The sequence below is a fragment of the Prunus avium genome, chromosome 4 (genome assembly GCF_965620075.1).
Source record: "Prunus avium chromosome 4, drPruAviu1.hap1.1, whole genome shotgun sequence".
NCBI classification, from domain to species: domain Eukaryota; kingdom Viridiplantae; phylum Streptophyta; class Magnoliopsida; order Rosales; family Rosaceae; genus Prunus; species Prunus avium.
In genome coordinates, this window is record NC_142287.1 from 28,891,647 (window position 1) to 28,902,260 (window position 10,614).

The window sequence follows — 10,614 nt, forward strand, 5'->3', positions numbered from 1 at the left end:
CAATAAAATTCAATAATATCATCATGAGTTAATTTCTTTCCACTCACCATAAGTATAATAAGTAGTGAGAAGCTTGGCATTGGCTAGCATTTGCCCAACTAACCACTTTCTCCGAAATGGAATTACAATTTAAGCAGCCAAAAAGTAGACTACGTACAGTTTGCTAGGGTTGATTTTCGACATTTTGTACAGCGTCTTTTATTACTTTTTGTTCTTTTATTCTTTTATGATTATCGCTTATTCTCAAAACAAGAGATTCACTAATTGCAATGCGTTGCAAATTTGCATGACAACTTTTGTCCTAGGCACAAGGCTTTATGCAACGGAATAAGGAGCATTTGCCGTCATCGAAACCATATAATTTTGCGTGTCTTGGTGATACATTCGCTGGTTTATCTGCATAGCCCCATGAATTTTGCACGACCCATTCAAAACAAAACAAGAAAAACAAAAAGAAAAAAAGAAACCTCAAATAACTTATCCGCTTGCTAAGAACACTTTCCACCCATTTTCTTTTGCAGCCTAGGCTCCAAAAACTAGGCAAGACTTGCTTGGGCAAGCTGACGTGTGGGGCCAATTTAAATACAAAAAAGATTGAAAAAAGGGAAGAAAAAAAAACCAAAAAATTCAAAAATGGCTAGGGCAGACACTATTCACATGAATAGTAACTGCACTTGCCTCCTCTTGCCTTTTGCCATGGTGAATGGGTGGAAGTGCTCTAATGAACGCTATGGAGACCTAAAGTCTCCGTTGACCTACCCGTCACCAAAGACTTATTGTACCCAAGACTTCCCATCTAAAAGAACGAATCCAAGATTTTGAAATACACTGGGCTAGATTTCCTTTATAAACAAACTTGACGGTACGAGTGAATTTCATTGATAACAAAAATTATACACCTAATTAGGGGGGACATATTGAGCCGTACCCTCAAAATGCATCTAGTACATAAGATATAAACTAGTAAAAGAAGACAATAATAAATAAACATGCAATGCAAATACATAATACAACTATTTGAGTTGCACCCTTCTAGGCTTCAAAGAGTTGAAATCACTAATTATTGATTTGTTGTCGATACTGTCAGCAAATTCTTTTTCAATGTGAAGTATCATACAATCGGCAAGAAACTCATCCTCTATCTTGTTCTAAAGTTGATTTTTGATAAGTCTCATAGAAGAAAATGCATGTTATGTTGTTGCTGGTCTATCTGCATAGCCCCATGAATTTTGCACAACCTATTCAAAACAAAACAAGAAAAACAAAAAGAAAAAAAGAACCGCAAATAACTTTTCCGCTTGCTAAGAGCACTTTCACCCATTTTCTTTTGCAGCCTAGGCTCCAAAAACTAGGCAAGACTTGCTTGGGCAAGCTGACGTCAGCGGCCAATTTAAATACAAAAAAGATTGAAAAAAGGGAAAAAAAAATTTCAAAAATTGCTAGGGCAGACACTATTCACATGAATAATAACTGCCCTTGCCTCCTTTTGCCTTTTGTCATGGCAAATGGGTGGAAGTGCTCTAATGAACGCTATGGAGACCTAAAGTCTCCACTGATCCTACCCGTCACCAAAGACTTATTAGACCCAAGATTTCCCTTCTAAAAGAGGATATAACCAACGGCTAGTGCATGTAAGTCGTTGTCCAGGGGAAGGAGCCACTGGTTGAGAGGAGGCTTTGGCCATTGATGCGGGCAAAAAACCAAAAATTGTGAGACTTGATTGATATATAATCATGATATATACGATATCAACCATAAAAAAGTGGTAAAGCGATTTCTGATTCTTCTCTTGTAACTTGTGGAAATTGTGCCACGTCAGTTTTCATGCAAAAGTAAGAAGCCAACCATGCATTTGGGAACCAACAATCATCGTAGCTGAACCCTTTTTTTTGAACCAGAACGCTTTCATCAAACGAAAGGGAACGAGGAAAGCAGGAGAAAGCTGCTCCTCAAAAAGCAAACAGACTTACAAACTTAGAACCTCACAACAGAAAAATATTAAAAGCGATAAAAACAAACATACACCAGTTAGAGGGCAAAGACTAGGACGCCGCCACAGTTGACGTGCGTCAACCCCTAACTCAAAGAAATTACTAAACACTTGAAGGACACGGCAGCCCATCGCATTGCAGAAAAGAAAAGGATTTGTAATTTTGTATATATATACAATAAAATTCAATAATATCATCATGAGTTAGTTAATTTCTTTGCACTCACCACTAGCCCAACTAACCACTTTCTCCGAAGTGGAATTACAATTTGAGCAGCCAAAAAGTAGACTGCAGTTTAGTCAAGAAAATGCATTTAATTTCCATGTACCTGTGTTTCCCTCTTTTCGGCCGAGTAGGCCGATTGAAGGAGTTCTTGGTCCTTCTTCTTTTGGATGCGGGGCGTGCCACCACCAAGCCCCGAATTTGGGCTTGAATGGAATGTGAGTAGATGGATGTGTTGCGCTTCTAACTTCTGATCAAACGATTGATCGGCCAAGCAAGGAACCTCCTCTTGGCCTAGGTTCTTTCACTTCCTCGGGCTCGAGGATGGTTAGGTTTCGTACGGATGTTTTTATGATTTTTAAGGTTTTAAGTAAAAATAATGCAATTAAACTAAATGTGCGTATAAACGTAAAGACAAGAATTGAGGTGCGATAAAATAAATCAAAGCGATAAATAAAGCGAGAATGAAAATAAAAGCGATAAGAACAATAAGAACGATAAAATAGAATAGACTTGAAATTGAATTTAATTGAAGTGCGATAACAATGAAAAGCAAAGCAACGGAAATAAACTTGAATCTAAATGACATGAAAATATAAATTGAACAAGAATTGAAACTTACACTAGGAAAAGGAAGAACTCGCTACACTAGGTGCTTGAAAATAAAATCCTAAGTCTAGGAAAAGAAAAGTGCGAGACGAAAGATAGGTTTGTCTGTTTGATGTTGTGTGTCTTCTGTCTTCGTCTGGGGAGGTTTATATAGGGCTTCCGTTGGCCCATGGGCTGGCCATTGAATGGCCAAATGTCAACTCTTTTAAAAATCTTTCCTTTTGAGGCCCCTTGAATCCGTGGGATTACATTGGTTGAAATATTCTGATTGCTTAATTCTCTCTTATTTTGGAATATTATGAATTATCATCAATCTCCTTGATTTGTTTCCTTGTGAGGCCTCCATCACATGCACACTGACCTCCGGAAATCTTGGGCGTGAATCCGTGGCTTGGGCCTTGAACTCTGAGATTTCATCTTGACATTTGGTGGAACCTTGTGCCCCTTGAGTTTTTAGAATTCTAGAGTTGGCTTACCATCCGTCGACCATCCGCCAAGATGGGTGGTATGGGAACTCCAAATATTTGGATGTTGGGCTAGGCCCTACATTGGACTATATTTGAGTTCTCAAATATTCGAATATTGGGCACTCGGTGAACATACCTCCCGCCGAACTTCAACTCCCTTGGCCTGACTTTGCTTGCCCAAGTGTTGAGAGGAGGGCGCCGGGGTGAGCAAGGAGAGAATTCGCCCTAGCCCAGATTTTTGTAGGAGGAGTGGCCGACCAAGGTATTTAAGGATTGCCCGACCATATTTTTGAGAAGGCACCATGGCCTTTGAAGAAAAGACATCGGCCATCTTTTTGAGAAAGTACTTCGGCCGCTAGGAATCTTGGCCGCTAGGAAATCTCGGCCGCTAGGAATTTCGCCCACTAGGAAATCTTAAGGAGTGCCCGGCCACTTTTGCAAAGGGAAGTGTCCGACCATATTTTTGAGAAGGCACCATGGCCTTTGAAGAAAAGACATCGGCCACCTTTTTGAGAAAGTACTTCGGCCGCTAGGAATTTCGCCCACTAGGAAATCTCGCCCACTAGGAATTTCGCCCGCTAGGAAATCTCGGCCGCTAAGAATTTCGCCCGCTAGGAAATCTCGCCCACTAGGAATTTCGCCCGCTAGGAAATCTCGGCCGCTAAGAATTTCGTCCGCTAGGAATCTCGCCCGCTAGGAATTTCGCCCGCTAGGAAATCTCGGCCGCTAAGAATTTCGCCCGCTAGGAATCTCGCCCGCTAGGAAATCTCGGTCGCTAGGAATCTCGCCCGCTAGGAAATCTCGGCCGCTAGGAAATCTCGCCCGCTATTCTTCCATAACCCGGCCGTACCAGCGTGTAGTCTAGCTGCCCAAACTCTCCAACCCTCGACCGTAACTTTGCAAGACCTCCAGAGCTTCAGGCTCGGCCGCAATTCGAACTACGCCCGGCCTCATCTCGAACGATGCCCGGCCGCAAAACTCCAACAGATTAGCCCGGCCGCAACCTTGCCCAGCATAGATCGCTCCAGCCGCCTTTGAGCTCCATATTACAATATTCAGCCGTGACTCTGCCCCATTCGAACAAAACCCGACCGAGATTCCATTCTCAAAGCCCGGCCGACATTCCAAGAGTCTAGCTGCCCGTGTCTTTGAAAGGTGCCCGGGTGAATTTTCAACAGCCCCAAACATTGCCCCCCGATTTGTTTAGCTCATAATTGGTGTAGAGGTAAGCAAATCGAGACTCAAAACCTTTCAATTTTCTGAATTTTGAAACTCTTTACTTGCCTTGATTCGAATCTTAGTTTATTCACTATATTTTTCTTTGATTCGATTTTACTTCATGTTTGTAGGATGGAATCCATTCCAAATGATAGTGCCCAATTTTTTGAAGATATGAAAGTGGCCATGGACAAAGACTTGGGCAAGCAAGTATTTGTCTACTTTCTCAATGCCTTTCCCAACTCCGCCCAATATATTCTTGGCCCATTTTTCTCCGCCTATCCCGAACCTTTGAAATGGCCCAACTTATTTTTCAGACTTCACATGGGCAACCGTTTGGGAGAGCTCCAAGCCATTCAAAGGTTGGCCGACGGGAACCCCCATCAAAATAGACTCTGCCCCAACTAAAGAGGCCCCATCAAAGAAAGCATCATCCGCCGCCGGGAAATCCGACCACTCAAGGTCGATGGAAGGTAAATTTGATTGGTTTAATTGGTTTAAAGTTTTAGAACCAAAATTGAAGGGCTTGAAATCTTCCATTGTTTGTAGACGATGCTTGACCAAGTCATGACTCAATATAGACATCTCGGCGTAATCCCCAGCGAAGCAATCCTTGAACTCTCTTAAAAGTTCTTCCATCTTGGCCCGAAATTCCGGCTTCATTAGACCACTGATGTAGATTTGCCGATGGTGCCAATTCCACTTCCACGATTTTGAGTGCATCATCTTCTAGACCTTCATGGATAAATTCCACTTAGTTAGCGGTGGACCTATGCTCGGCCACTCTTTTGGCCCAAAACCATATAACCGCCTCAAAGTATCTTCCACCGCGGCCTTCTTCTGTCCCTCTATGGTTGTATCACTCATTGAAGGAGAAAAAATTAGCTATCATGGGGTGCTCCCCATTTTCTTGGGCATCATGTGCCCCCAAGTTTATCAACTTTTGGGCCGAGACTCCCATAGGTCGGCCATTCATATCTGACCCCATAAAATAAAGAAGCATGATATCATCTTCATAAAACTTTGCCTCTACCGCATTAGCGGAAGCCATGAAAGGCCGTGCATCGGCCTGAACAGTCTCTATACTTCCATCCTCGTGCCAAAATTGTAAAAATCGATGAAGTGAAGAGGGCACACACATGCTTCCATGGATCCAATCTCGGCCCAACAAAGCATTGAAATGGGCCGTTGTCTCCACCGCAAAGAAAGCAATCTTTCTAATCTTTTGCCCCACTCTAACTTCGAGCGGGATGATCCCCTTTGAAGTCGTGGTGTCTCTCACGAACCCACTGACTGTTGTCTCGGTCGGAATTAATTCATTTGAGCCTTTCTTTAATTTCCTCATGATTGAGGCATGGAGGAAATTGACTGTAGCCCCTGTATCTACAAGGACCTTGCCAACCGGAACTCCATCAAAATGAGTGCCCATGTACAAAGGCTTAAGGTGGAGGACATTTTCTTGGTGGGCATCTCATAGCACACATTTTCAGGCAATTTTTCCTCCGTTTTGGGCACCACGATGCAAGGTTGGGCATTCCATTCCTTTGGAATTTCTTGGGCCACCTCAATTTCTTTGGCTCATTCCATTTGGACCATGGACTCAACCTCATTGAACACATCTCCATCCATATAATTAGGATGATCCGGCCGAGCTTCGAAAAATAGTGGGAGTGTAACAACCATGGCATTTACCTCGTCAAAGTCTCCAAACTTCACTTTGGCCTTGCCCTCTTTTAGTTCATTCTTAAACTTGGCCATCACTTCCTTGCACTCCTTTTCAAGATGCTCCACACCCTTCATCTCCATATTCTTCATCTTCGGCTATCAAACCTTCGGCCGATGCAAAATTGGGCTGATGGTTTTCTAGCATCTCTTTATCTTCTCCTTCAACCGTATATTCGGCCTCTTGTCTTCCCTCGGCCGTACGTTCGATCTCTTTTCCTATTCTGTTGGCCTTGGCCTCGGTCTCGACCATGACTTGGTCTTCCTCCACCTTTGGCCCACTTTCTTTCATATGGAGCTCGCCCCTAGTTTCTTCAATCATGTTCTGGTCATTTTCTCCTTTCTTCTTAACCTCGGTGGGCTGAGCTCCCTTGGTCACTATCGGAGTCTTGGCGACCAAAGGTTTGATTTTCGATCAAGCAACCCTTGCTTTCTCACCCTTCAAAGGTTTCTTGTCCACCATTTTGGTTGGCCTACTAACTTCAGCCTCAGAATTTTTTGTCTTGAAAGCCCTAGTCAAATAGGCCTCCAATTCCGAGATTGGCTATTCCGGGGCCATTACCACGACTCGGTCATTCACCCATTCTCAACGTATTTTCATCTCCTCGGTCGAGGCTACCTCTAAGGAAGCGACGGTATCGGCCTTGGCCAACTCCAATTCCTCCTCTCAAAGCTCGACCAACCGGTCGAGTTGAGCTTGCCCTTTGTCCGCCCAATCTAACTCCGCCTTGCAAGTGGTGGCATATTGCCTTTGAGCCCTTCTAATTTGAGTCTTGCTCAGGGGTACCGGTGGGAGTTTTGGCCTCTGCTTCTATACCATTGGCCCACTTTTGTGTTTGGCACCTTTGAAAGTTGGAACACCACTACCGTTTGCGGGGCGGGGTCTTGATACATAGGCCACATCTTAGCTTTTGCCTTCGCCCACTGAAATCCACATGCTTCTGTTTTGGCTTGAGTCTAGCGAATCAACGTCTTCACACCTTAGAGGGGCATGTTGATTTCTCCTCTTAGGCTGATATCGTAGCCTCTCGTACCTATCTTAATTTTCATGCAATGGCCGTTTGTTTGGCCTTACTTTTATTTTGCCTCTTGGGCTATGTGGGCCGTAATTCTCAGCCGGATTTGTTATCGTAATCCTTTCAAAACTCCTAGGTCTGCCCACTTGGACTTGATCCTTGGGTTGCTCATTAATCAGCCCCTTGGTAGGTTCCTTGGTTAGCTTCTTGGGCTTTGACGGAACCACTTCGAGAGTTACCTCGCATTGGCATCGACTGCATAGCACAATGGGCTTTGGAGGTTCTTCCTTGGTCGAAACTTTTGTCTCGAGAACATTGGCCACCTCAGTGTACATTTTGGCCTTTCCTCTTGCCTTAGGGTCCGTCGGAATCTCCCTTGCCCTTATTTCTAACTCAGCCTTTGCTGAGCCACACAAGTCCAACCTTTGCCTAGGTTGGTCTGGCCTCGAGAAATTGACATTCACCATATTGACTTGGGCATTTGGAAAAGGGTTCTGGTCGATGCCCATGATAACTTTCTTTGGAAACTTCAAGATCTTCCGATCGATGAAGTCTTTTGGGAGGTTCCACTAAACTTGGAAATTTGGACCCTCGTTGCCCTTTGATCCTTGAAGGCTTTAGACAAAGCCTTGCACATATATGGCCATTTGGCCATAATCTCGGCCAAGTTTACCCCGGCCGACTCTTCTTCCTCTTTAGACAAAGCCTTGCACATATATGGCCCTTTGGCCATGATCTCTTTCGACCGCCATAGTTCTAGGCCCGGAGGGTTTGGCCGAATTCTTATAAAAGGTTGGTCGAGGTGCCGGCTGCCCCTTTTATTGTTCCTCCTTTAGAAAGGCTTCATATCGGTTCACCCGAAGTAGGAGATCATAAATGTCACGGAACTCAATTCCTTCCAATTTCTTTCGAAGGTCAAGCAACAATCCCTCTTGGGCCAATTTCGAAAACTCATGCTCTAGCATATTAATTGTGCACCTAGCCCTTATTTCTCTAAATCGCCCCAAGTATTCTTGGACCGACTCATTTGGTTTTGGGCTTATTTTCGCCAAGTTAATCATTGAGACTTCTGACTTCGGCCGACTAAATTGCTCATGGAAGATTTGCTCCATGACTTGCCAATTTGGGACGGAGTTTTGTGTAAGTTTGACATACCATGAGAAAGTTGCCCCCGTGAGTGTACTTGGGAATAACCTTGGTTTCAAGGCCTCACGATGCCCAATCTCTACACATTGGGTCGTGAATCGACCAATATATTCAACGGTCGACTGGAGCCCATCTCCCGAAAATAGTGCAAAATTCGGAACCTTGAAACCCCTCGGAAGTTCCTCATGATCAAAGTGCTCCGGATATGGCCTTCGGTAGACTGACCTACCAATCCTCCTATCATGAGGCACCATATCTTGAATCATTTGTTCGACCGCACCTCGGTCAATTGCTTGGTTTCCTAACAACGGGTTGTTCGCATTTCCGCCGAGATTACTCCAACCACCGATTCCGGCTAATTGGTTAATATGAGCCCCAACAAAATTGGCTCCGGCCCCTTGGTGACCTTGTGGGCAGAATTAATTATAGGGCAGGAACACTTGGAATTGGTTGGCCCCCACAAATGGGTTGTTGCCCATCGGCGGAATATTAACCGCCGGGGCAGGATTGCCCCCAGCTGGTGGATTAGGTTGGGGCGAATTCACCCCAAAAATATTTGGTTGGGCCTCCGGCTGAGGCCCCATCGCTAGCACTCTATTAGGCATCACTAGATTTCATTTTGGCCATTTTGTTAGCCTAGATATCGATCCAACCACTCTTTGATCGAGTGGCCATGGTTTGAGTCGCCTCTTGCATTCGTTGATGCTTGAAGTTCGCCATCTCCATTGTACGGATGAGTTGTTGGATTTCCAACGAAGTGGCATGATTTCGCCTGAACAATGGTCGTCCAGCGACTTTCGTAACATCTTCAACCAACACATGGTCGGGACCGACGACTGGATCTCGGTCGAAATTATTTTGGCGATGGCCGTGGTTCGGCCGAGACTATTTTGGCCCGGTTGAGCGATCAGAATATTTTGTCGCTAAGTATACATGGGGAGTGAACCAACTATCTGATTATGATCGAAGGCATGTGAATCCCTCCGACGGATTACTCAGGTGGTGGACATGCCCCCAAGTCATTTTTCGCCCAAAAATCGCAAACTTCAATTTTTGTGGCCGAAATCAAGGTGTCATTCATCTTCCGCCAACGAGACTCAATCTTGAGGCCCTTTTTTTTTCTTTTTTTTCTTTTTATAAATAAAAAAAAATTTAAACTAAGTGGCCAATTTGTTCAAGAATGAATTGTGACCTTTATTAGAATCTTAATGGCCTACCTAGTAGGTGGCCGCGTAAAACAAAATTTTCATGGAGACCATGGCGGTGGCCAACCATGTTTTACCCCCAGCTTGGAGCCCTTCTTATTCTCGACTCGGATCTTGCCATTTTCTTGGCGATGGGTTGAAATACTATGATGACTAGTACCACCCGAATGTCTTCTGGCCATCACTTTGGCCGACACTTCATGCCCCCCAAATCCACTTGGTCGACCAATCTTGGCCTTTGGCTGGGGCTCGATAAACTTGACCACTTGCAATTGTGGTCTCACAATGTCGAGCTTTTCTCCTACAATCATGTCTATTATGATTCCACCTTGGGTCGTGCTTCGACCTCCTTCTTCACTAGGTGGTAAGCTATTACATCCTAGGATAGTGGCCTTGGGTTGGACGATATTTTTATCCTCAACATTAACCACTTTTTGAGTTTTATCCCTTTGGGTGGACTCATTTTCCTCAACCAATGTCAGGTTCTCAATAGGAAGGTCAACTTGAGTATTCGATTTTAAGGTCGTCTCGCCCACCTCTTTCTCACTCTCATATTCCCTACCAACCTCATTTTTCTCTAGATGAGTAGGTTGAACGGGTGGCCGTATTGCAACCATATGAGAATTTTCCTCTTGTGATTGAGAACCAAGGTTAGGGTTGAGAGTTTGCTCCTCGACCGCAAGTAGCGAGGCAATTTCACACAAACCTTGGATCAAAAGTTTGTTGGAAGCATAAAACTCATTCGCCATATCTTTCACTTTAGATACTTCCTTTATGAAATTTTGATGTTCTTTGTCCATGCGGTCAACATATGGCCTGTCACTTACGCTAAGAACATTTTGGCCATCATAGCCATTAGGATGAGTCGTTTGGTGGGAGCCATAACTAGGCTGATCATAAATATTGGCCAGATTATTTTGGCCATATGGGTAAGTGTATTGCCCTCCGGCCACCTGATTGTATTGGCCATTCGCATAATTTTGATATATCATATTATTTTGGCCATGATTGTTGTTTC